The sequence below is a fragment of the Strigops habroptila genome, chromosome 19, assembly GCF_004027225.2.
Source record: "Strigops habroptila isolate Jane chromosome 19, bStrHab1.2.pri, whole genome shotgun sequence".
Taxonomy (NCBI): Eukaryota; Metazoa; Chordata; class Aves; order Psittaciformes; family Psittacidae; genus Strigops; species Strigops habroptila.
In genome coordinates, this window is record NC_044295.2 from 1,470,487 (window position 1) to 1,495,679 (window position 25,193).

Consider the following 25,193-nt stretch of genomic DNA (forward strand, 5'->3'; position numbering starts at 1 on the left):
ATGGATTCCTTGAAGCATCCCATCACCCAGGGCTGTGTCTCTGCAGCTGCAGTTTTTAACCAAGTTGCCCTTGCAGTGGCACCTTCCCAGCAGTGCAAAGATGCTCCTGGCACTTGGGTAGCCTTTGGAGAAAGAAGCCTTGACTGCCTTGCCTGGACAATCCCAAAGAGCTTACTAGGCAAATCAAAGAGTATCAGTTGGAGAGCATTAGCCTGGTTTTACAGTAAGATTCATCCACTGCAGTGGAGGAAATAATTGAGCTGGGGCTGATGTAGAGTGCAAGTGGCTTGACCCAGGTCCAACAAAGAGCCTGTGGTGTAGGTGGCGATCACATCTTGAAAGCCTTGGAGCCCCAGCAACCTTGCTCAGATTCTCTGGCCAAAGACCTATTTTGCATTTAGTAAAGAGAGTTGGCCATCTGCTGCAGATGGAAATGGTCTGGCATTGCTCTGCAGAGGATCAAAGTGTTACAAAACATGATGGAATTTGGAGAAGTTTATTTTAGCTTTAAACTGATGGTATCTGGGGCAAGGGCACTTAGTGCTGAGACAGTCTTATGCTGTGGGCAGTGGGAGCCTGCCAAGAGAGGTGCCTAGCAGGGGCTGTGCTAGCAGTGGGTGAAGAAGCCACAAAACCCAAGGGAGGGCAAAATTTAGTGGGGTGAAGCTCCCTGTACTCTCTGAACTCCTTCCAAATCCTGGAAGCACTCTGCCTGTCCCGATAAACACCTGATGCATGAGGTGTGTGGAGAGGACATGCGTGGTAGGGATGAACTTTCCTTGGAGATTTGAAGCAGGCAGGCGGTTGGTATCAGTCTTTGAAACTATCTGTAGGGTGGTGCTTTCCACCCCCAGTAACTTGTATCTCTGCTTTAACCACCTCTAGTTACCTAAAAAGACAGAACTCTGCTGTCCCCCAAAGGCCATGGGCATCTGCTGGAGAGGTCTTTGGCTCAGTGGAGCTTTCAAGCCTATCGTGGTTTCTGCTTCCTTAAACTTCATTCATATCCTTATGCTTTCAAAGCAGACCTGATTATTGCAGGGAGCTGGGGACTACAGGATGAGTTCATCAATCCCCTGCCTCTGACTTGGAGGGAACTGGTTTCCACCCTGTTCCTGTGCACACTCTTCATGTGTTCAGTGTGTTAGGTGTGAGTTGCCAAGATGTTGGGCAAGATCCAGTGTTGGGGTTTAGTGTAGATGCAGCATCATTGCTGGAAGAAGCCTTGTGTTACCCTGACTCCCCTCCTCTCAGTGGCAGAGCTCCCTGTGCACCATGCAACCAATTTAGTTTTGAGATCCTCAGTTATGTTTGAAATTCTTATTTTCTCCATAATATTTCTCCTTTTGCTCCATAACGTTCCCTGGTGCTGGATGTGCTCCAGATTACTTTTTTTTTTGTTACCCTGGTTTATTTCTCAGTAGAATGAACCTTGTTTTATTCTTCTATCCGTATTCCTAACCCCTCCATGTCCCCTACTATTATTTCCTCTGCTTTCACTTGATATTTGCATTACCACCTAATTTAGTATCTTCCTGCTCATTGAATTAATGGACTGTTTACTTGCCTTAGATAAAACTGGGGCTAATCCCCTGCAGTACCCCAACACAGCCACTTCCCCCCGATGTGACACAAGACCATTTATCACCAGCTTTTGCCTGTGGCCCTTGGGCCAGTTCTCAGGCTGACGATTGCTTCTATCCAAGCTGAGGTAAATTAATGGTTTTCAGTGAGATTTGCTGTGGCACCACATCAGACGCTCAGGAAAGTCTCCAGATATATTGCATCTTCCACATTACCCTTCATCTGCTAATTCTGGAGCTTGATCAGAAAGGCTGACCTGTGCCTAAGGTCATTCTCTTTTCGCAAACCCAAAGGTTGCTTGTTGCTATGAAGGCAATTATTGCCTGGCTGCTCCTAAAGTAATTTAGTCCCTTTTTGATTCTTTCTTCTGATCTGTTCTGTTGCTTTATGAGGGTGACATTGGATTTGCCCAAGCATTTTTCAGCTTCACCTTGGTATTGTGCTTTTAAGTGGTGCTGCTACCTTTGATCATTTCCCTCTCTGTATTTCTTAGTTCTCTGCTATGATTAGAAGGAAAGGCCGGTGGGTTGGGAAATTTGGGAACTTTTTTATCATGATTCCTGTAAGACTTCATGCAAATGGAGATTGGTGGGAAGGAAAACGCAACCATAGAAGTACAAAACAATAGATGGGCACGTTTGTCTACTCCTTTCCATGCTCATCCCCTCATCCAACTCTAGTCTAGGAAGCCCAATGACCACCTGAGCAGTCTCTATAGCAATCGAGAAGCAGAACACAATTTCAGATCCCTTGAGTTGTAATGGCATCTCCCAAGTAGGTGAGAAATCTTTGCTGCCAATTGTGAGCTATGTTTGTCATCTAGTGGCCATCAGGATGGTGACACTAGTCTTAAGATGGGTTTCCAGTTTGCTTTCTGCTAAGGTTGATTTGAAGTTGCTTTATTTTGATCTTTAGGTAGAAATTCCATGTCTGCTCTGAGTGTCTCCCTGGATCTGCTGGATCAGATCCATCAGCTTCAATTATTTTGTTGGGGGGTAAAAAATGTACCTTCTTTTGAGTCAAGGAAAAATCCTGTATCCCTCCTCCCATCCCATTGTAGGAGAAATCTAGTTGGGAAAAACCAAAAAACCTCAAACATAAGCTTTTGTTTTCAAATGTCATTGAAGAAGTGGATCAGAAATGCTTCAATTCTATGATTTGGTGTGTTGGACCGTATTTAAGGTCTTGCAAAGCCACTCTGAATTTGTTTAAGAAAAAAACCCTCAACCAATGGAAAAGCAAAGCAAGAAGATTGAAAAACACACCAACTTTTACAATGGGAAACACACCAGCCCACCAAGGGAAAGCAAGGCCAGACAATATCAGGATTTGAATATTCTTTTCCTTCTTTTCTTTGATATGCAAACTTGCTGCTGATCAAAGAACTCTGGGAGGAGGAGGACAATAGTGCGGATCACGGTGACTTTGGGGTCTGGTTCCTCAGTTTGATCCCAGGATGGCTGGGGTAGGCCTGGGGAGTGGGACAAGCACTGATTTCCTCCCCTCCCCCTTGGTCTTCCCGTTCAAGCCCTGAATTCACGGATCAGCAGGGGAGCTGAGCTGTCTGAGCCAGGGGCACAGGCACAAGCCCTGAGGTTGCAGAAACTGCCATAAAATGGCTATAGCTCTGCTGTCTACAAAGCCTCCATCCCTCCTGGGTACCCCAGTATGCTAAATCTGTGGGTTCAGACTTGGGGCAGGTGGTAGGATTTGCTCCTTTAATCTTCAGTGTCTATTTATTACAGTGGAGCTCCAGGGCATCTGAGCATGGCCTTTCTCGCCAAGAGACCATAACAAATGGATGCACTACCTCGGTGACACAGAGCCGAGCTTTGCGCACCACCTATCTGCACACTTCGGTGCTGGCTCTTTCTGCCTCTCCTTCTTCTTTTGTTGTGGGGCTTATAAAATGAGGAGACAAGCAGGAAGGGATTAGAATGCAAAGAGCAGCTCTTTGACCGTCCACACCTGCCCTCCCCTTCTCTTCTTGGCCCGTCCTTGGCTAATTTTTCATGGGGGGGAGATGCTCACCTTTGGGGATGAGCAAATGCGCTGCCCCAGGCCATGGGACCATGACTTCGAGTAACCCTTTTCCCTTTGTTTACTCTTCGGTATTGAACCCTTTTGCAATTGCTAATTATTTTTCAATTGCCCAAGACAAATGAGCAGGTTGGGGAGGTGCCATTTCTCTGTGACCCTGCCTGTCAATTGCTGGCACTCTTTATTAATGGTGGAGCTGGTTCTGTGAGATTTTTCTTGTTGGTTTTAAAGAATAAGAGGGGAAATATCTTGACTTGCAGAGGTAATTTAAGCCTTTCTCCGGCTCTGAATGCCATCAGAAATTAACAGGCTAAAGACACTGGTGGGAAGTTCCATTTTCTCGTTGCAACTTCCTTTTATTTTTAAGGGTAAAAACTGTCCTTAGAGAAGGTGGGGATCCGCAGAAAACTTCAACCTTATGCAAGAAGGTACAAGAGTCTTGTCCTAGCCTGCTGGAAGATGATTTAATTCTTATTGCAGTGATATTTTGTGGTACTACTACAGCACCAAAGCTGTTTTGCACCAAGTTACAGCTCTGAAGAGCTTGCAGTTTGATCAGGCAAACAGACAAGGTAAAGGATGACAAGGGGGGTGATGTTAGAGGAGTGTGAAGTGATTTGACTCCAACACACCAGCTGCTCGAGGTAGTGTTGGACCAGGATCAACCCAGCGCCCTTGAACTTTCCATTGTGTTTTGGGAGGGTGAATGAGGGGATGAAAAAACCAGGAGCGTGATGTGTGTGTGAGTCCTGGGCTCACCAAGCTGATTCTGTGGAGTCTGAAAATATCATATAGCTAAAAAAGGTGATTCTTGGCAGTTGAGGGGCCTTGGCTCACGTGGATTTGGAGGAAGAGGGGACTGAGGGGCCACCCGGACCCCAATTCTTTGTGCTTATATTCTCAATGCAACCACCTTGCTCTGAAGTTACAGGAAACATTGCCTTCAACTTCCACATCAGAATTCCCATTCCCTGGTAGCATAAAGCTTTTAATCCACGTATGCAGGCAGCCCAGGCCTCTGTGATGTGGGGTGTCACTGTGCGGGGGTCCCCAAACCCACATGCTTGTGATGGGTGATGCTGTGTGCACTTCCATGGGGGATTGTTCTTGGCAGCCTTTTGCAGAGCTGAATCTCCCAGTTCCCTATTGAATGAGCTTGGAAAAAAAAGAATATGCTCTTTTCAGCATAAGATGTATTTTGCAGCCTGTCTCCAGGCAGCTCCCAACCCAAAGGGCATCACCGAATGCGCCAGCAACCAAATAGCAACTGGGGGGAGGGAGGGAATAGGAGGACAGAGGAAGATGGAAAACCTCCTATACAATAATTAGAATAAAATTGGGGTATCAAGAATACAGGGGTCAGCTTCTGTTCACACCAATATGGCTTTCACCTTGTAGAGAAAGGCCTGCACCAGGTAATTAGGTCAAGTCAATGATTATATATCTTTAAGCGAAGTGGAAGGGACTGTAATTGTGATGAAATTTGTTTGAAGAGGGAAAGCATGGGGAATTTTGTTTAAAGGTAACGAGTTCAAAGGGTAAATGAAGTTCAAGGTTCAGTTCCTGTTCACTCCTAACAAAAAAATCCAGCCCACAACAACCCACACACACCAAGCAGCCAATATTTCTATCAGACGAGTTGCTTTATCTTTTGGGGAAGGGAATGGGACCATATCCCTGTAGGAAAACTGGAATTAAACCACTGACAGCTCTTTAATGGGGCTTTCTTTCTTTAGGAGCCAACAGAAGGGTAAACCTTGTGTAATGGGTTTTTTTCCCCGAGTTGGTTTATTCTTCCCTTCGGAGCGCTGCCACATGCAGCCACCTTGCATGCAAATGGGTGACATCCCGAGAAGGGCCTTGCCTGTGATATGCAAATACCCACTTTGTTTAGGGGAACTTTCCAAGGGAGGGGAAGGAAGGCAGCTGGGCCATGAAAACTAGGGAAAACTGCCCATCTTGGGGGTTTTAATAGGATTTCACCTTCCCAGAAATATTTTTGGTGGGATAAAAATATGTTTCTATTCATGCTTCTGAAATGGTGTTTTCCTCCTGGTAAATACGCGGCTTCTGTCGATGCCAGGGGGTGTTCTGGTGGTCTTAGAAACAGTTTTGACTGTGGCACCAAATATGCTCTGTAAATCAGTGCATCAGTTCTGGGGAGCTGGTTCCCATGTCCCTCAGCCACAGCTGGGCTGTGAATTTGCAGTGCTGATGTTTGGGGGTGATGAGTTGGCAGCGGATGCCCGGAGGTGGCTCTGCAGGATTTGGCTGTGCTCGTTGTCCCCCTTTGTGGAAACAAGGAGGGGTTCATGGTGGTGGTGGTGGTCATCACGCTGCTTTTCTTCCCAATGTCTAAACTGTGGGACAGGAGGCTCATTCTGAGTGCAAAAGAGTGGCTTTTGACCTCATCATGGAAGTAAATCTCGGAAGTTTAGCACTTCCCTTACTTGAAAGGGGAAAAGTAGCAAAGCAGCTCCCCAGGAAACCTCTAAATGGGACAGAGACAAGGGGCAGCCCCCAAAAGTTTCGCTGTGATCCTGCTGGCCTTGGTGCTCAGCCAGTGCTGACCACACGTGAGTGCAGAGCTGGCTTTGGGGACAGGGTGACACGGGTGACGTGGGTCCTGACCCATCCTGTTCACTGTGAGCAGCACCAAGGGGCTGGTGGCCAGAGCTGGGACTGGGACTAGAGGGGCGAGGAAGGGGCCAGAGCCTCACCTCTGCTGAGCCAGAGACACATATTTCCACCCTGGAATAATGTAGAAGTTCAAGGAACAACGTTGCACCAATATTAATGACCCCAAAGGGCATGCAAAGTTCAGAGTTCGCCTTCTGTTTACACCACCCACCCTTTTCTCCCTTTTCCTATTGCATACATCCCATCTCCTGTATAAATTTGATGTCACTGGTTGCTGTTAAGATCTGTTTTGTGACATTTCAATCTGGCTTAGCTCCCCCCCCCAAAAAAATATACAGTGGTTTTGTGTGGATAATAGAGGGTGAAGGGTGGGTGTCGGGCTGGAGGGTCCGTGGGGGAGCGGGGTGCTCTTGTGATCAGTTCAAGGTTCACTCTTTGTTCGCATGTAATAAAAAGTCTTCAGTTATCAGGTATTTAAACCCAAATCAGCAGTTCCATATCCGTAACCTGAGCTAAGTGTTCCTGCAGCTAATGGCCGCGCGGCTGTCGTTTGCAGCGAGTTGGGTGACACTCGATTTGTACTCGCTGACGGGAACAGATGGGTCTTCATTGTGAAAACCCGCCTGTATGCAAATGTGAACGGAGTTTCACCCGCGCCCGCGCCTGACCTGACCACGCACAGGCATTTACCCAGCGCGCTCAGCCGGGGGGGTGGCCAAGGGCGATAAAAAATGGCACTCGGATAGTACCAGCGGCAGGTCAAGTTTACCATCCGTCTTCCAGCGGGACCGAGATGGCAACACAGTTATTTAGTTTCAGTGGGGATGTTGGTTGCAATAAACTCCATCATTTCACCTGTTTATGAACCCAACCTCGGACCGCTTTCTCAGCACAAAAAACCAGCCACCGAGGGCCGGGGCCATCGGCTCCTTGTTCCTGCCGGGATGAAGGGGGGTCCCGCGCTCTCAGGGGGGTTCTTTCTCATTTTGGTTCATCCCCCAGTCCCCATCATTCCATCTTTCCTTCCTGCTTTGTATTTTGAGGTTTTGTCTGTTTCCTTCTCCCCCCGCTTTGTATTTTGTTGTAATTTGTTTATTCCTTCCCAAGAAACGCAAACCCCGTCTGGGCCAAAATGAGCTCTTTTTGTTATTATTATTATTATTTAAAAATGGAGAGAAATGATAATTGATGCCAGAATAAACAAGCAGCGGTTTAGGCGTCGCTGAACACTTCTGCATGTACAGAGGCGGTCTGCACTATCTAATAAATCTCACCATTTAAATGTGCAACCCTTCATTAGAGTGAAAATATGAACAGCTGTAATCGCACATTTACGCTGCTGACAGAGAAAAATCTCCGCACAGTTGTCATTTTTCACGCTGATGAAGAACTGGGAGCAGGTTCGAACACTGATTCTGTAACCGGGTGGAATTTTATTCCTCCATCCCTTCTTTTTCCCCCGCTTCACCTCCCTCTTTTCCCCCCTGCCGCCTCTCCCCAGCCACATCCAGTAGTGTAGCAAATTAGCGTCTTTTGCTCACAGCAATGCTCCGCTTTTAGATTATTCTCTGGCTCATCAGAAAAGGAGATTTCTCATGCCAATTGTAGAGCCCCTCTTGGCTGGCGGCTCCTACGGGACTGACCCCCCAAACTGTGGGTAGGATGAATGGTTCCACGGCCCCAGGACATCTGTTCTTCAAGGGATGCTGTGAGCTGGAGTCTGGAACTGATAGGAAAAGAAACACTCCCTACAAATATAGTAAAAGCTTCTTGGTGCAGTAAATCTTATTTCTTACAACTTGGCTTCCAGCGAGCGGGCGGCACATCTTAGAGAAGGAGGGGGGCTGAGAGGGCAAATGCCTTTTATTTTCTCTTATTGTTTTAATGGTGGAAATGCCCATTTTGCAGAGCCTGGAAAATGCAGTAGCTGGAACCACTGCAAACATCTTGAAATCTTCCTGTCTTGTTTTTACAGTTTATTGTTCTTACTGTGATAAAAATCCCCACAACCCAAACCGGAACTTGTCTATATTTTTAGGCACTTGAGCCTCTGCTCAAATCCTCATGAATAGAAATGAATGGCCAGAACTGGAGCTGGTATTTGTCCAGTCGGCACTTGTCATAACTGACAGGGATGATGAAAATAAGGCACTTTGTCCGTATCGAGAAATTGAGGGCTTCTGAAATGGTTTTATTCCCTCGTTTTTAGTCATTGAAAAGTGGGTACATCATTAATTTCCTGTCCTGGAATAAGGAACTGCTTACAACATGTGGAAGGTTTCATCCATACATTTGTAACACAAACATCCCCTCGTGCTCTCGGACGGACGATTGCCATTTGACTTAAGATGCCAAAGTCTTTATTAAACCATTACTTAGGCATTACTTGTATGGACTGTGGGTCACGGGCAAAACTCTCAGCAAAGTCACAATAATTACTAAATAAAACTGAATAAAGACTTCAGGATGTGGCCCATTTTTTGTGACCTTGGAATTGCTCTCCGAGGAAATTCTGGCAGGTAAAAGAGAATTGGATTTATATTCTGATGTATGGAATTCTGGTCGTCTGACTTCAACCGAAACCTGACTGTGGGTTTATCTGAATTTATGGGACTAAGTAAAGAATTTGTAAATGATTTTTTTTTTGGTCATTATTTCCTGGAGGAAGAAAGCTAAAGGGGATTATTAGAAAATTATTGGGCACCTAAAAGCAGGATTTTTACGACTGAAAACAGCTTAAAAGCAAAGGAAAAAACCCAACTTAATTTCAAGCGAGCTGATTTTTGGCTGAACTCACAGCTTGCTGCTCATTTGCCAAAGCTGAAGGAGCTTTTTATAAGTCAGGCTATTTTATTAAAATAAAGATAAAATATTGGGAAGCTGGAAGCTGCTGCTGGATGCAAGAGAGCAAATGTACTTATCACAGCCCTTATGCAGCGCTCGGCCCAAGTGCAGCAGCTTCTCATTACTGTCGCCGGCTCAAGCACCCCTTAAAGTGTGACTGTTTCTCATTAAACGAGTTATAGAAACAATCTGGCTAATTTTCCCTCAAAGGCTGCAGTGTGTTTCCACAACACTCACAGCTGATTATCTCAGCCTCATCCTGCTGGTCCTGGCTCGTGTGAAGCTCCAGCACCTCAGCGGGATCCCAGCACCACAGGGGCAGGGGCAGGCACCAACTGTTAAGATCTGCGCATCCGATGGGTCTAATCCAGTCCCCCCCGGGGAAAAGGGGCACTCACCACCATCTTCTGGTTCTTCCCATGATTCCCCCCCTTTATCTCTCTTCTTTTTCCCACCCAGGTAAGCTAGTAATTAGGGAAAACCAAATTATTCGACTTTTTTGCTGCTGTGTAGCCATCGAAACCTTTTTGTTCTGGCATTTTTTTCTCTTTTTTAAATTATTAAACAATATCCCATCTATTTCCCTCCCCTCCCCCATCTTAAAAGCAGCAAAAAGCAGTTCTGGGGGAGTTTTATGTGCCGATTTAGGTAGCGCTTGTGCTCAGATGAAGAGGGGGTGTTGTCCCTGTCTGGTGCTGTACCACGACCCATCACAGCGTTGGTCCCTTGGGGGGTCCTGATGCGCTTCTGGACCCTGCGCAGACCATGGTGGTGGCCGGAGAAGGGGTCCAGGAGCCATCTCGTGGCCACGGTGCCGAGCGGCAGCCACCCTGCTTGGCTCCGAAGGTGGGACCTCAAGGAGAGGCGAGAACAGGGGGGAACCACGTTCAACTATAAATCAAAGCCATCAGTCATGGGGAATCTGGAGAAAGTGGCACAGGATATAAATAGAGGCTATAACTGCAGTGACAAGCAGGGCTACAGTTGTAAATACTCATTATCTTTCCTAATATGACACCGTGTGGATTGGGAGAGCTCGGGAAATTACAAAGAAGGGGGAAAATTAAAACTGGGAGAAGGGAATCTGGCATTTTTAAACCTAAAATCTCTGTCCTGCTTTCCTGGAAAACAGTAATAGAACACCACCCTACCCCCCCCCCCCCCAACATTTATATATCTTATTAATATATATTAACTTAGCACCCTGTCTCCTCCCCAAAGCTGAGTGAAAGCCTCAAAGACATCTGTTTGCATACATTGTGTGTCAGGCAACATCAGATCTGAATAGAATTTATCTAGATTTTATATGCATGGCTTGATGCAAATTGAAATAAATTGTAGAGCATACTCTGCGTGGACATATTGGTTTTTCCTTCCCTGCTTGAACTTTTAACCTCGGGGTTTGAGCCGGTCACACGCTGACCCGTCTGAACTCTGCTGGTAGAGCCAAGTCTGGAAGGATGACCTTGCAGCCATGGCAACCCCCAAAGATAGTCCAGGCCTCCTTCATCCTCCCCTGCCCCCAGCCCTTCAAAACTGCCAACAAATTGGTTATGTTTCGGGTGGTTCATCTCAGGCACCTTCACACAAAGGTGTAAGAAGTTGGGTTGTTCCCCGTCCTCTCAGCCCACTGCCGGAAAGCTTTTTAGTGTCAGAGGCTTGTGCAAGGACCCCCAGAAAGAGGATGGGTGGACAGGATGGGTCCCTGCAGTTCTCTTTGCCACCGACTGCTGCAGAGTCCCTTCCCCTTGCTCCATCGTGCCTCAGTTTCCCCATGAGTGTCACCGTGATTATCTTTTGGGGCATATGAATTATCATCACTGCGAAGTGATGCCCAGCACTATGAGGCCAAATGTGGGTGAAGAACATCTGCCTCAGTAGCACCAGTAAGTCTTCAAGCTGTAAAGAGGTCTTGTACAGGTAGGGGTGGTTTGGAAAGGTCAGTTCACTGGAGTCAGGCAGCAAGAATGGGCTTTCTGTCATTCCTGCTCCATCGCTGTCTCAGCTGGAGCTGGTACTGGTTTTGGTATGAAAATCCAAGGAATGTAACTGGTTTTGTGTTGCTGACAAAAGGAACGTTATTGGGAAGGAGAGTCTCTCCATGTTCAAGTGTTTCCTTTTGCCTTCCTGGTGAACCCCAAGCCTCTGTGTGTCCCAGAAGAGGTCTTGATCCAGCTCTGTTGAACTTGAGAAATGCCAGCGGTTGCTGTGGAAGGTCTTTTGTGAGGAATTCTGCTGTGTCTCCCTCTGTAAGCTCCAGAACAGAGGACGATTTGTCATCAGTCCTGCACGTAAGCATGTGCTTAATTGCTTTCCTGAGTTGAGGTGTCTAAAGCGCCTGAGTGCAGCTTCCAAAGACCTCGGAGCAGCTGTGAAAATACTCACTTGCTCAGAACAATGCGAATACAAACTCTCCCAGCATTATCTACTTGGCCAAAGGCCTTGGAGGTAAAACGTTGATCCTCATCCCAGCAGCACAGTTGCCTCAGGAGAAGTGGGCTCATAAGAGCTGTGGTTTTGTGGTTGTGGTGATGCCTTTGAAGATAGGAACTGCTCCTCCACCCTGCTGCAGTCCCAAGGAGATTCCAGGGCATTGTGCCTTTGTCTCTGCATGTATCTTGGCTGGAGGAAACAGGTCTGAGATGTTCTGAAGGTACCAAACCAGGAATTAAGGAGTAAAGTGTCTATTTTGACCTTTTACTCTATTGTACCTGACCTGAAGGAAAACCTCTTTGCACCTTCCCTCTTCATCACATTTGTTCATCTGTGCACACACGATCATAAAGTTTTAAAGCTCCAGAGTGCCTGAAATACTCTGGGAACCTTGGGTGGAAAGAGTCCAGAGTGGGGCAGGGGTTTATTTCCTTCTCTTCCCCACGTTGTGAAGTCCCAGTGGTGTGGGGTGGCTTCCAGACAACAGAACTCCACCAGAATTTATTTAATAGATGTGATATTAAAGAAAAAGAAATTCCTTCTTCCAGCTAACTGCGAGTCAGTCATATTTCATCATTACAAAGCAATAAGCAGGCTATAGATCCCTCTTTATGGCCTATTTTATCAGTATGACTTCATTGTCTTAGTTTTAAAAATTGTTGTTATAACCCTGTTATTATCAGTTAATAGACACAGGGCTGTAGCCATCCTGTAAAACAACTTGTGCAAATCAGCAGCAATCTGTGTGACTGAGACCTTTTTGATGCAGGGAGCACAGTAAGGGGCTGCGGGTCCTTTGCTGATGTCTGTCCCCCATGGGGTGGGGAGAGTCAGTGTTTGTATCTCTCAAATAGAGAAGACTTTGAATAAATTGAACTGAAAACCCCAACAGCTCGGCCACAGTCTGCCCTCTTACGTATGTTAGAAACAAAATCTTTCCCATTGGCATGCAGGAAAGCACAAACGTGCTCGGTAAAGCCCAGGGTGTTTGTATTTCATAGAATCCCAGACTGGTTTGGTTTGGAAAGGACCTTAAAGCTCATCCAGTTCCAGCCCCCTGCCACGGGCAGGGGCACCTTCCACTAGAGCAGGTTGCTCCAAGCCCCTGTGTCCAACCTGGCCTTGAACACTGCCAGGGATGGGGCAGCCACAGCTTCTCTGGGCACCCTGTGCCAGCGCCTCAGCACCCTCACAGGGAAAAGCTTCTGCCTAAGAGCTCATCTCAATCTTTTCATTTAAATTACATCTAAACCCTTTCGATTTTTTAATCTGAAGGACTTCAAAGTGTCTGTAAGAAAAGTGGGATGCAAGAAAACCAGTACCATCATTTTCTCTGTGCATGGTGTGCTCAGCTGCGTGAGCTTGTCATCAGGAGGAAGCCAGAACCCCTGGATGTTTGTTTTGTCCTCTACCTTTATGGCTGGAGATGCAATAGCTGAGAGGAAAGCAGCAGACAAACCAGCCCTACAATTAATGTTATAGCTCCACATTGCTAAAATTTGTTTTTTAAAGTTATTTGCTTTGCCCAATGCATTTTTAATGCACTGAAATGTCATAATAAGGCATAACCATGCCAAGAAACTATTGTAAAGCAGACTGGGATGTGGATTGTAAAGTGCCAGGACTGTGTTTTGCAAAAATGCCCTTTGTAGATACTTCATACGAAGAAAAGCCTTTTCTGCTTTCATCTCAGCCGGATCCATGTCTGAAATGTGTTCTTAGCAAGGATTGGAGCTGCTGGGAATGGGCAGGATCTTATGTGAAGCTCTTCTGACAAGTATCAGATCACTTTATACTCTTCCTTCTGTGCAGAAGTGTAGTATATCTGCCTCTGGTTTATTAAAAGAGAAACAGAGGGGAAAAGAAGTTGCCTGAGATGAAAGAGATTTAACAGCAGAATTTAGAGGAACACCTGGAGTTCTGACTCTCTGTTCAGCTCCTGGAGTTCATTCTCTGTAGTTTCCTTCATTCCCCCAGTTATCACTCATGTCATGAAAGCCCTGTGAAAACACTATGTGATTTTTCCATCCTTTTGGTTGTCATCTTGTTCTTTGGCTGGTTTTCTGCATCTTAACCTTATTCCGAATGGGAGGCATTTTCTTTTGGCTATGACCACGTAGGAGCCAATGCTATGTGTGCCAAACATTGCTGCTTTCACTCTTGCGGTGTTGCTGGTGGACGAGGTAGGAATTCTCTCCATCCTGCAGGGTGTGTGGAGGTAAAGGACTAGGAATTGAATCAAAGGAACTGAAGTTATTGCGATACTAAATCCTTCAACACTTTGTAATCCCTGACATGCTGTGGGCCCAGGCTAGCGGGCTATGTCACGTGCCTCTGATTTTGTGTGCGTATTTCTCCTGTGTGTACCAGATAGACCTAACTGGAGCACAGTTCTGTGCATCATTTCTTGCATAGAGTTTCTGACATTTGCTCTTGTCAAACGGAGCATGAAATTGCATATGGTCACTAGGAATGGCAAAATCTGGGTGAGAGAGAAGTCTCACCCTGTGCCCTGGTTTCAGTATATTCCTTTGCTGCATTGCTTAAGGAGCCTTTATTTTCTATTTGTTCCTAATATCAAATTCTGACCTGATTAGTTTCCATCATTCTCCTCTTTTCTTTAGTTGGCATTTAGCAGAGCACCTGCAAGTTTCCGCACATTAGAACCAACATGCAGCCATGTGGGTTTTGTAGTTACAGGCTCCCAGATCCTGCTTTCTCGTGGGATTTCTGTCTAGGAAGGAAGAGGATTTGCTCAGAATACCCACCTCAGCATCATTTCCTCTATCAAATTCCTGACATTGCTACTTCTCTTTGGGCCAAATCCTTCCCCTCCCCTTTTCCTTTCAGATACCATTAAAAGTCTGAATTGTTTATAGAATTTGCCAATTCCCAATCCACGGGATTCAAAGCTATGGACTCTTGTATATTCTTAGCTGGGGTGGGGGTTAATAAGGAAGAGAGAAACAAGGAGAGAAAGAAGGGACTATGATCTTTTGGATGTATTGAGCTCCAGGTCCCAATGTGTTTTGGGGTTTTTAACGGAACATGGTGGGTTTGCCAAGTAGAGCTGGGTTGGGAGGGTCTGGTTTAGAAGGAACTTCAAGGATGAGGAAAACCCAGGGATTTTTTCTCAACTCATTTAGAAAAGCATGGTGCTTGGGAGCTGATGGACATGGTCCATGGCAGCTGATGAACATGGTGCTTGGGAGCTGATCATGAGGCTTGTTTGGGGGCAGCCTGGGGGAGGCTGCAGTAGGAGGAAGAGGCTGGAGGTGGGCTCCATCTCTAGAGAATGACAGTCTTTTATTAAGGCTGATGGGATGCAGATCTCTCATGTCTCCCTGGTATTTATTTCAATACGTTGCCTATTTCCAGCCAAATACTTGATTGTCAAAGCACTGAAGGTTTGGGGTTTAGTCAGCAAGCTGAAATACAGCCGTTTCCCTCCAGAGCAGACCCCCAACAGTCGCTCAGCTCTTTCTTCCCAGCAGGGTCCAAGTAAAACCTCAGTCTTCAACTGGATAGTTCAGAGGCCATCGAGGGAGAAATTTGGGTAGTGGGGCTTCTGAGTCTGGAAAGGAAACGTTTGCATGGCAGTGGGTTGTGTGATGAGGCTCGGTCAAAACAGGCTCCTTCTGACACAGCGCGGGTAGGATGTGAATTAGGTTTCTGTCCTTATTGTTAGTGTGGGAATGGGGGGAGCGGGCTGGGGGGGAAGGGAACCAGAGCTCTGCATCATTTTCTGTGCTGTTTGCAAACCCCTCTGAATAGTGAAAAACAATGCGATTAATTTTCTCTAGCGCAATCATGCATAGATTTAATAAGCATCCAAAGGTAGGATCCATCTGTAAAGGACGTGCCGCATGCTAAATTACTGCTCTTCTGCCATTTTTTTTTTCCCTTCTTCTTTCCAAACCTTAATTAATTGAAGAAAAAAAAAAAAAAAAAGAAATTGTTTATTAAAGTGGGAACAGGGCAGGCTCTGTCTCTGCATCCCTGGTTCAAAAGTTCAGACAATTCCCTGAAGGCTCATCTGTGTGTGTGTGTTTGCAATCGGGTGTGTGCGCGCACATCTCTCTCACTCCCAGACTCTCTGCTAAGAGACAGATGCCCAGAAAGGTGCTGTACTTTAAACAAAGGTTACTTCTTTTTTTTTTTCCCCCTTGGAAGAATCCAAACTTGGTAGCGCCCTTCCTCCTCTCCCACCCTTGCTTGTCCTTTATCCCTTTTGGCTCGGAAAGGTAATGACGCTTCCAGCGCGTAGCTTAAAGCAGCGTAAGTGAATAAACAGGGGTAAGGGATGGAGGGCAGGAAGTTAATTCCACAGGTGGATCCATGGTAGGAAGCGTGTGCGCAAGAGCAAGAAGCAAACAAACAAGGTCCAGTGCAAGGAGAGAGGTTTGGGGCGTGCAAGGCACACGTGGGGAAAATATCCATCATCAAGTGGAGCTGTGGGTAGGGACAGTGGGGAGAGTAACGTGTGTGTTGCCAAGACTGTCATCCCCTCATGTCTGCTTTCAATGTTGCCCTCTCCTTGAATCCCTGCCTGCTTCCTTGTCTCCATCAGGCTCCTTATGTTCAGCTTTCAGCCCTGGCGTGCTGCATCCTCTATCGACGCCATCTCTGGTTGCAGGCTGGGGTTCTGCTGGCACAGCTTACCTTGCCTTTCCCTCCTGAGCTGCTTGCGTCCCTTCATCCTGCAGCCACCATTCTGCAAGGTCACTCTGCACAGGCCAATGTGGCCGACCTGCTGCCCTCTCGCTTCTCCTCCCCTCAGTTTGCTGGTTTTTCCACCGTCTTTCTCATCTTGTCCCCTTCCAGTGATATAGCGTCACGGGCTGGGAAATGTGGTTTGAGCTGGTTGGTTTATACCTGCCAAGAGCAGGAGGACGTTGGGCTGCTTAAGGTGAAGTGTAAAGCCCCACCATGAGATGCATCTCACCTGAGTACACCCATCCAAGCGTCCATGGAATGGGCTCTGTGTACTTGGTAGTAGGAAGTGGGTACTTCTGTGGTACCACTAATCCCCTTTTTCATCATGCAGAGCTTGGTTAGGTCACCAGGCTCGAGATGGGTAGAGGTGAGTCTGGGCTCTGGAGGAGGAGATTGCTGCAGTGACCTTGGGGAACATGTAGGCTCTGTGTCGTGATGGTGGGACTGGTGTAGGGGCAAGGTGGGACCGGTCACCTTTCTGTGTCAGAGCCCTGTGCATACACCCTTTAGCTCCTGAGAGCAGCAGAGGAGATCAGGCAGTGTGGACCTTGTCCCAGCATGGCAATGCCTCAGCTTCTCCATCTACAAAGCAGTAAGTGCCCTTCCCAGAAGAGTGGGAAGGGCTTGGTCAGCTTACCGTAAAGACCTGTCACAGTTTCAGATGAAGGCACTAAAGTGCACTGTAGATTTAGATTGTAAACAGAAAGCAAATCCATAAAGCAAATCCATACTTCTTTTTTTTTTTCCCCCTTGGAAGAATCCGAACTTGGTAGCGCCCTTCCTCCTCTCCCACCCTTGCTTGTCCTTTATCCCTTTTGGCTCGGAAAGGTAACGACGCTTCCAGCGCGTAGCTTAAAGCAGCGTAAGTGAATAAACAGGGGTAAGGGATGGAGGGCAGGAAGTTAATTCCTGCTATTTAAAGAGCTATACCCGGTGCTGGGGGTTCACACAAACACTTCATCCCATGCAGTTAAATTGATGCTCAGTCAGATGAGATTTTTCAGGTTTTGATTTCTACATCCGACCTGTTTCAAGTCCTATTTATTGCAGGGGTTCCTTCCATCTGAAATAATGCCGTGGGGTTTTGTTTATGATTTTCATGCTGACAGTTGGCCAAGGACTTGGAACCACACGCCACAGATGGCAAGTGTAGTGTTGTATAATATAGATTATACAAGTCCTCCAAAATAAAAATTGCAGCTGGATTTTATAAGCCACCTGGATGAGTGATTTGAGAGCGCAGGGATGGCCTGTTTCACTTTTCCACTACATTTAAAAGAATTTGTATAATAATTGCAACTGGGGTAGCACAATTCAGCTGTACAGATGTCTACGCTCAGTAGCATCTTTATAACCGTTCACTTCAAGTCCCATTGAAACTGGGGCTGGGTTCCTCTGAAGCTCATGCACTGACTGCAATCCCAAGCAGCCAGAAAACCGTGAGATTTTGCCTTTTTTAATGGTCTTTCCTCCCTTGGATTCAAGTTTCCTGCTCTTTCCCACAAACAAGGGGATGAGGAATTTGGGAGGAGCATGAACTGAAAGTTGAGAATCTCCTGCGATTGTATTACTCCAGTTGCTGGGATTCTTGGAATATTCCAAATACAACATCTTCAAAAAATGAGCAAGAGCTGCTTGTCCTGTTTGTAAAGGTCACGCATCCAGCAGTGGAGGAAACACAGTGGTTTTCCCTTGGAAAACTCCAGCAAAATAGGGTCTGAAGAATGAGAAGTTGAGGAGGGCACGGGCATGGGGAAGAGAAGGCAGTTTGTTGTCTTTTGGCGTAAATTAGAGGTAGGACTAATGACACCACATGGTTTCGATATGGTGGGCGCCAGCCAAGAGAACGCCCAGTGTACCTCAAGAATATACCTCGAGAACATCCCCAGGACCTGGCAGAGCATCATCACCATGGCCCACTGCCGCTCTCACCCCATATGACTTCGTTAAAGACATCCCCCTTCCACGCCTGCTGTCCAATGCCCGGGGGAGTGAAGTGCCCAGAGCTCCCCCAGAGATGCACCCCACTTTGTGCCCCCTTCCTATGGCACCCTGTGGGGTTCAACCTCCCTCCACTGCTGCACGGTTTGCGAGCCGAGCCTGTGATGCTGGCGATGGCTGATGAGGAAAGAGGGGGTGGTGGGAGAGAAAGAGGAGGGGGGAATGTTGAGGCCGGTGGCTGTAATCATCCGAGTTGCTGTCTATTTCCTCAGACTAATAGCAGCGCGATCGGAGTCGGGAGTTCAACCAGAGGTTATCTTTCCCAGGTACCATCTCGCCCAACGAGGATTTGATTTTTTTCTATAGGACTTTACTCCATTAGATTAATGAAATTTCAATGAGAGCCCGGCGCCCCCCGAAGCTTTGTTAACAAAACAAATGGGGATTCTGTAGGTGTGACAGCTTGCGAGGAGACTTACGAGAAGGTGAATACATCCTCGCCAGCCACTCAGCCTGCAACACATTGATCTCTATTTAAAGCACCAATCGGATTTTTGTTAATTATAAATGATTGATCTGCAGTTTTCCCCACTCCCAGCGCCACCCGCCCTCCTCATCTCACATGTGCTTCACCCCCCTCTTCCCCAGGCCCCCAACACACTTGTAACTTCTTCGCATGCTGCATGTGGAGCTTGCTTTTTTTGTTTCAAAGACAGCCCTGGAAGGCAAATTGCAGCAACACCCAATGGCAGTGCTCTGTCTTTACTGTTGCTGTCAGCACTTTCATTGCAAACCCCATGTTTTTCATGGTTTATCAGCTGAACATTAAAATTAACTCCGTGCTGAGTGTATTTTACAGGTTTAACAAAAAGGAAAGGAAAGAGGGGGAAAAAAAGCCCTTTGAAACAAGCTAAGGTGGAGTAATTAAAGCAGGGAAAATACATTTGGCTTCTGCTAGGTTTTGAGTTGAAATCTGGAGGAGCTGGGAAATTGAACTGCCATTCTTAAATCACCATTTTCAACCTGGGGTTTTATAGGGGTCACAGTGGTGCATGATCCTACAGTGTGAGCGTGATCCAGAGCCTGGTTAGAGATGAGGGTCCAGCCACCTCCGCTTTCATCCCTGGCAGTGATGGGTGAAGGCTTCTTTGGCTCTGGTTTTACTCCCGTACAGTCGCTCTGTATGTGAGCACAGCCCAGCAGAACAGACCAACCTCTGGCCACTTCTAAAACGTATTTATCTGACTGCTAATGTATTTGAGAAGCTGTGTGGTTCTTGGTTTGCAGCGGGGCTGCCCAGTTTGATGCTCACCAGTGCTGGAACCAGTCACCAGTGAGTGGCCCAGGAGGATTAGGTGCTGAGTGGTCCTGCAGAGCTTCTCTTGTGCCTTCCTGGAGCCCATGAGAAACTTCTGTGGCTTCATAAATCCAGCTTCTCTCTTGGGGAGGTGGTTACATCTCCAAATCATCCCTGTTTATTATTGCTGTTTTGTTGCTGTGTCTTTATGAAGCTGGCTTGGTTTGATTGCTGCGAGGGAGGAGGAGGATCGTGGTGCTTCATATTCTCTTTTCTCTGACGGTTTCTTCTAAGGATGGGGCTAAATGTGTAACAAGAGCCCTTGGAGGGTACCACCATATTCAGGACCTACCTTGTGCCCAAGTCCTTGTGCTCCTGAGCCCCGTTAGGGTCAGTTTGGTGAATTATGGGGTTTGTTTGGCTCTTCTCAATTGCTTTAATAAACCCCCACAAAGACAAAAAAGAGGCGAGGTGATGCTTTATTCTGGAAAATCCATCCCAAATCCTGTTGTCCTTCCTCATACTCTCCCAAACATCATGATGTTCAATGTGTGTGGAGCTCGACCAAACCCGCCACCCCAAACAGCATACGAAAGACAGACAAAAAATGAATAACTTGAATTAATGTGGCAACGTTTACCGTAATAGTGATATGGATGGTGGAAGGTGTTATTAAAGATGTCCCCCATGAGATACTTAGTGGGGGAGAGTCTAAATTAAATGTACTGGTTTTATTACTTAATGCTCAGATAACAACTTGAAGCAAGTGCACTTAATTTTGCTTCCTCCCCCTTTATTCTCTCTGCCCCGTGCAGACACTGGGTGGGTTTCCAGCACAGGGAGCAGGTATGGTCCAGCCTTGGGGATTCAGCTGTACCATCTCAGATGTCCATCACTGGATCATGTATTCCAGTTTTAAGGAAAGACACAAAGTGTTTAACATTTATTTCTGTAATTAGGAACTACATTTTGCCTCTGCTGATAAAAAGATGTTTCATGGTCTGCTTTCCTCTGGAAAGCAGCAGAGGAGCTTTTCAAAGGACTCCAAAAACTGGAGGGGAAAAAATCAATGTTCCATAGTCTCAGGTGTTTCGGTATCGAGCTCTAACCAGCACCCATTTGGGAAAAGGGAGGATTGTGCTGAATTATCCGATATCTTGGATTTCAACTATGGAAAAGAGTTGATTTTCAGAGATATTTAATTCTTTTGCTGTTGTCTTTTTGAATCGCATAACTAATGATTTTCATTAGTGGGGCTGTAATTTATGTGGTCCCAGTGGGCTCTCCCAAGGTTAAATAATTTAAAGAAATAAAGCCCTTATCTGATGTAATGCAGCTAATGAAGTATAGGAGATACTTTGCGCCAGTGCCATGTGAAATAGATCTCGGAAGCGAAACAGCAGCCCCGTGCGAGGACACAAATCTCACCATAAACATCCAAATGCAGCAAGATGCTGCAAATTTTTAAAGATATGCCATAAAAAGAGATGAACGCAGGGATGCAGCCCCCATCCTCCTGCCTTACAAAGGGATATCATGGGATTGCCAGCGACATTCCCATAAATAAAAAATCAATACTTAATGATGAGGCAGGCTTGTTTTAGCGCATTACCCAGGTTAAATGGGAGCACACAGTAACAGCAAGCCCTATAAGATGAGTGGAATCATTGTGTATTAATATGATTTAGAGAGCTGCATACCTCAATGGAATAATTGTTATTATATCTATACAGCCAGATGGCACTTGGTGTAAACAGCCATCGAGCACCTCCGACACAAGTGCTGTCAGTGGATCTTTCAGGTGTTCTCTCTGCATCCCCCTCACTCATCTCATCGCTGCAATCTGCCTTTCTGCCTGCAAAAAATGCCCCCAGTCTGCTCAGTGGACACGTTTTTCGCCCTCATCTTCAACTTAGTCCCTTTTTGTTGTTGTTGTTTTAATGGAAACCATTATTGAATTAAAGCAAATCAAAGCCCTGCTAGCAGCGCTTCCCAGAGAACTTACGGAGCGTGAATTCTGCCTTTGCCGGGGAGCACAAGGAATAAAGACGGAGAATTCGCTGCTGCCTGGTTTTGTTTTACACATTTATGGTGGCAGATGTTTGAAAAGTCCTTTCAGCTGAAGAGCTTTGGACTTTTTTTTCCCTTTCTTTTCTTCCCTGACCAAAATACAAGAGATTGAGCACTCCAAAAACTCGGATTAGCTTAAAAAATGGAACGCAAAGAAATCCGGATGTAAAATCAGTAATTTCAGTAGCACTAAATGTAATATATTTTAATATATTTTAACATTGCTGTTTTGTTTTGTTTTGTTTTTTTTTCCTGGGCTTTTAAAACATGCAGTGCTTCGAAGATAGGGATCATGAAGGAGTCATTTTATTTCTCTTTATCCATTGCCTCCTACTCACGCTCTTTCTGGCTTGTTTTCCTGTGCCTCAACAGATTTTGTTCTGGTGTCTGAAAACACCAGCTCAAATCTGCTCTTTCCCACCTCGGGTGGCTGAAATATTGCCCATCTATTACTCTCCAAGTATTTCATACCTTGCACACGGTCTACTACCAGCATAATTCATTTAAATTCAGTTGCTGAGTTCCTGTGGTCTGTCTGAGTTGATGTGAATACGTAACTCTCTGCTATTCCTTGTACAGCTGAAATACTTACATTTATTACAACTGTCTTTGGGACACCTGTGGCAGGGAATGGGGTTTCCCATGTGGAAAGGACATATGTGCTCCATGCACGGAGACAGTGTATTTTATTTTTATGGAGGGTGGATTGTAAGGAAGGAGCCACTTCCCTGATAGTTTATCTATAGATCAATATAGGATCTCAACTGTAACGCAGTGAACTCGCGCTGCCCAGACCCTCTCCGGATGGAAGGATTTACATCTGGGCTCTTTGTTCGGATCCCCCTTTTGCCTGGATTTTGTAGATATTCTGTGCACTGAGGCAGGGCTCGGAGCGAGGGCTCTGTCGAGAGAATCGCAGGAAGAGCCTCGGAGATAGAGACTGATGGTTTCTGTCGATGTGGCGGCGTGGGGAAAGCGCCGGCGCGGTGCTGACCCTGGTCAGCCGCGCAGGGCTATTGTTCCAGTGATGGAAGGGACTGTCAGGAGTGAAATATAGGCAGCGTGGCTGGCTTTCCTGTTAGAGGGAAACAGGAAAAACAACAACCCACAGCCCAGCAGAAAAGTGAAGCCCCTTTTTTAATACTATTTACATCTTTGCTTACTTGCAGAGCGTTTTTTCCTGTGTGTCTGAGAAGCTTTCATTGAATCCCATCCTTCAGCTGAAGGGGAGAAGAAAAACCTCGTTGCTCAGGAAAGGACATCGTTGTTCTTTCTCCTTTCTTTAGATAAGGGAATCGTTCTTAGGGATCTCTTTAAGATGACTGTGTGTGCTCTGCAATGAGCTCTTACTTACAACTAATTCATTCCCTCCTCCCTGTATTTCTCTTCATTAGATGAACAGATCCTCAGCTGTTGTAAATTGTCATAACTTCATTATGGGTTTGGGCAATTTACACCAGCTGAAAATCTGCCTGGGAGAGTTTTGCCCGGAGGGAGAAGGCACAATTCCGTGCATGGCACTTTGACCCTGGCATTACAAATGTCCTGGATGCCTGTGATATGTTACCCTGTTTGCCTCATATATTACTGAACTCCAGCAGGAGGACATGACGAAAGGCTTTAGGTCTTCATTTTGAATTTCCAAGTATTTCCCCTTTTGTTTCATTATCACTAGAGGACGTTTTGTCTCTTATCCTTGTGTTTAAAGAAGAGGAGTTTGTAGTAAAGTGATTTTTAGGATGATGGTTAGAGGAAGACAACAGGATTGTGATTCCCAATGCCTTGGGGTGGAAGTAAACTGGGGTACGGAGCAACCAGGCCAAGGATGAGGAGACAAAGCAAACTGCTCCCTGATTTAGTTGGTCTTAAAGTTCTAGTATTTCATACTCAGTAGCTTCCCCCTTCTGAAAAGATTGTGTGAGTTGTTTCTTTCTTAATTGCACATTGTAAATGTTTAATAAAGCGTTGCTCCTCCAACACAGAGCCCGGTCCATGCAGCTCTTCTGCATGTGGTCCTCACTAGCATGGCTCGTCCTCCTCAGCAAAGCAACTCGCAAGTTCTTTGGCCTCAATTGCAGCAAAATATTTAAGCATATGCTTAAAACAGCCTTTACTTAACAAATTAAGTCAGTGGGGCTTAACCATGTGTGTAAGTACTTTTTGAATGGGGATTGTCTGTTAAAGAGTCAGAGCCTCCATCTATTCAAGGCATGTCTGCATGCTCCCGTACTGTTTTAATGATGCACTAAGACGTACAATCCGTTCACAGGGAGGCAATGGTACAACAATAATACTTCCAAAGGAAGCAAACAAGTTGTACCAACATAAACCAGGTCTGTTCTGGTCCAACTACGCTCCCTTTAGAGGTATATACTACTCTAATTCTTGTAATCCAGTTCAGATAAATCACAGCAGGGGTTACAGCACGCAAAAATCCATTTCTGGACCCAAGTTTTTTCCCGGGATGGGGCTCCCTGACAGATTAGATGCGTGTGAAATCCTGTGTCTGCTAGAAATACTGCAAAGACACTGCTATCTCCTTACTGAAGGGAAAACCGAGCAGCTCCATCAGCAGCAAGCAGCTCCACTGTCACATTTGGGCTCAACAGAGGAGAATGTAGTTAAAGAAGAAGCAGGGTTTCATTTTTAAAGCTTCCAAAGGCAAGATAGAGCAATGATTTAAACATTTCTTTCTCTCTCTTTTTTTTTTTTTTTGTGTTTTAACCCATCAGTCCCAAATCCTGAACTAGTTTTGTTTGGTTTTAAGTCTCTCCAAAGCATTTGTGCAATTCAGGCGCTCCAACTGCTCGACTCTTTACACATGCCTCCCCCTTTTCACTCTGCTTCTACCTCTCCGTGTGCTCAAGGGGAGGAAACTACTGTTAATTTCAATGAAATTAACTTACATTGTTGTTTTGCTGCTCAGTAATAATTTTTATGGGGTGCCCCAGGGGCACCTCTGTTCCCTGTTATAAGATGTCACAATCTCTGGGATACACTATTGCTGTTCAGCTTGACTTCTCATTTCTGTTGCCTGGAGCTGTACTGCTCTCAGGAAACCGTCTCATATAAATCGAGGCATCTCTGGGCATTGTATACACATATATAATTTATCTCTTTTTTGGTAAATATTTTATGGATACGTTTAAAAGCCGCGTGTTGCTATTGTGTTTTTCTCACCTCCAATTATTTTTGGAGGTGCCCGAGGGTCAAATTTAGCCTCGGCTTTCCACTGCAGCCAGCCTGAAGTGAGCAGCATCGCACCAGTACCACCGAGCAGAGAATTTGCCCCACAATAGCAGTTTAGCTACGTAACGGTGTGGGTTATTTTCCAGAGGAACTTGGCAACGTTATGCTACATCGTTGAGGAGGAGGATGAGGATGCTTTGGTGGCTGTGGCAGTGGACAGGACCTGTAAGAGGATCTGAGCGCAGCGTCTGGCTTAGCAACGGGTTCTGCGTGTGCAAATTATCTTTATGTCTCTGTCCCCACCTGCAAAATGAGCTTCATTATCTTCTGTTTAAAATATAATCTCCTCTGAATATAGACAGCCTTTTTCAACGCGTACATAAAACACCCTGCGTGATAGGGCCCTGATCTCTGCAGGGACCTCTACATCCATACTGAT

General features: G+C 46.0%; 1 protein-coding gene across 2 annotated transcripts in view; it reads left to right on the plus strand.

The window, feature by feature from the left end:
• Positions 1-25,193, plus strand: part of SKAP1 (src kinase associated phosphoprotein 1) — a 145,459-nt gene that overhangs the window by 39,890 nt on the left and 80,376 nt on the right. The window lies entirely within an intron of this gene.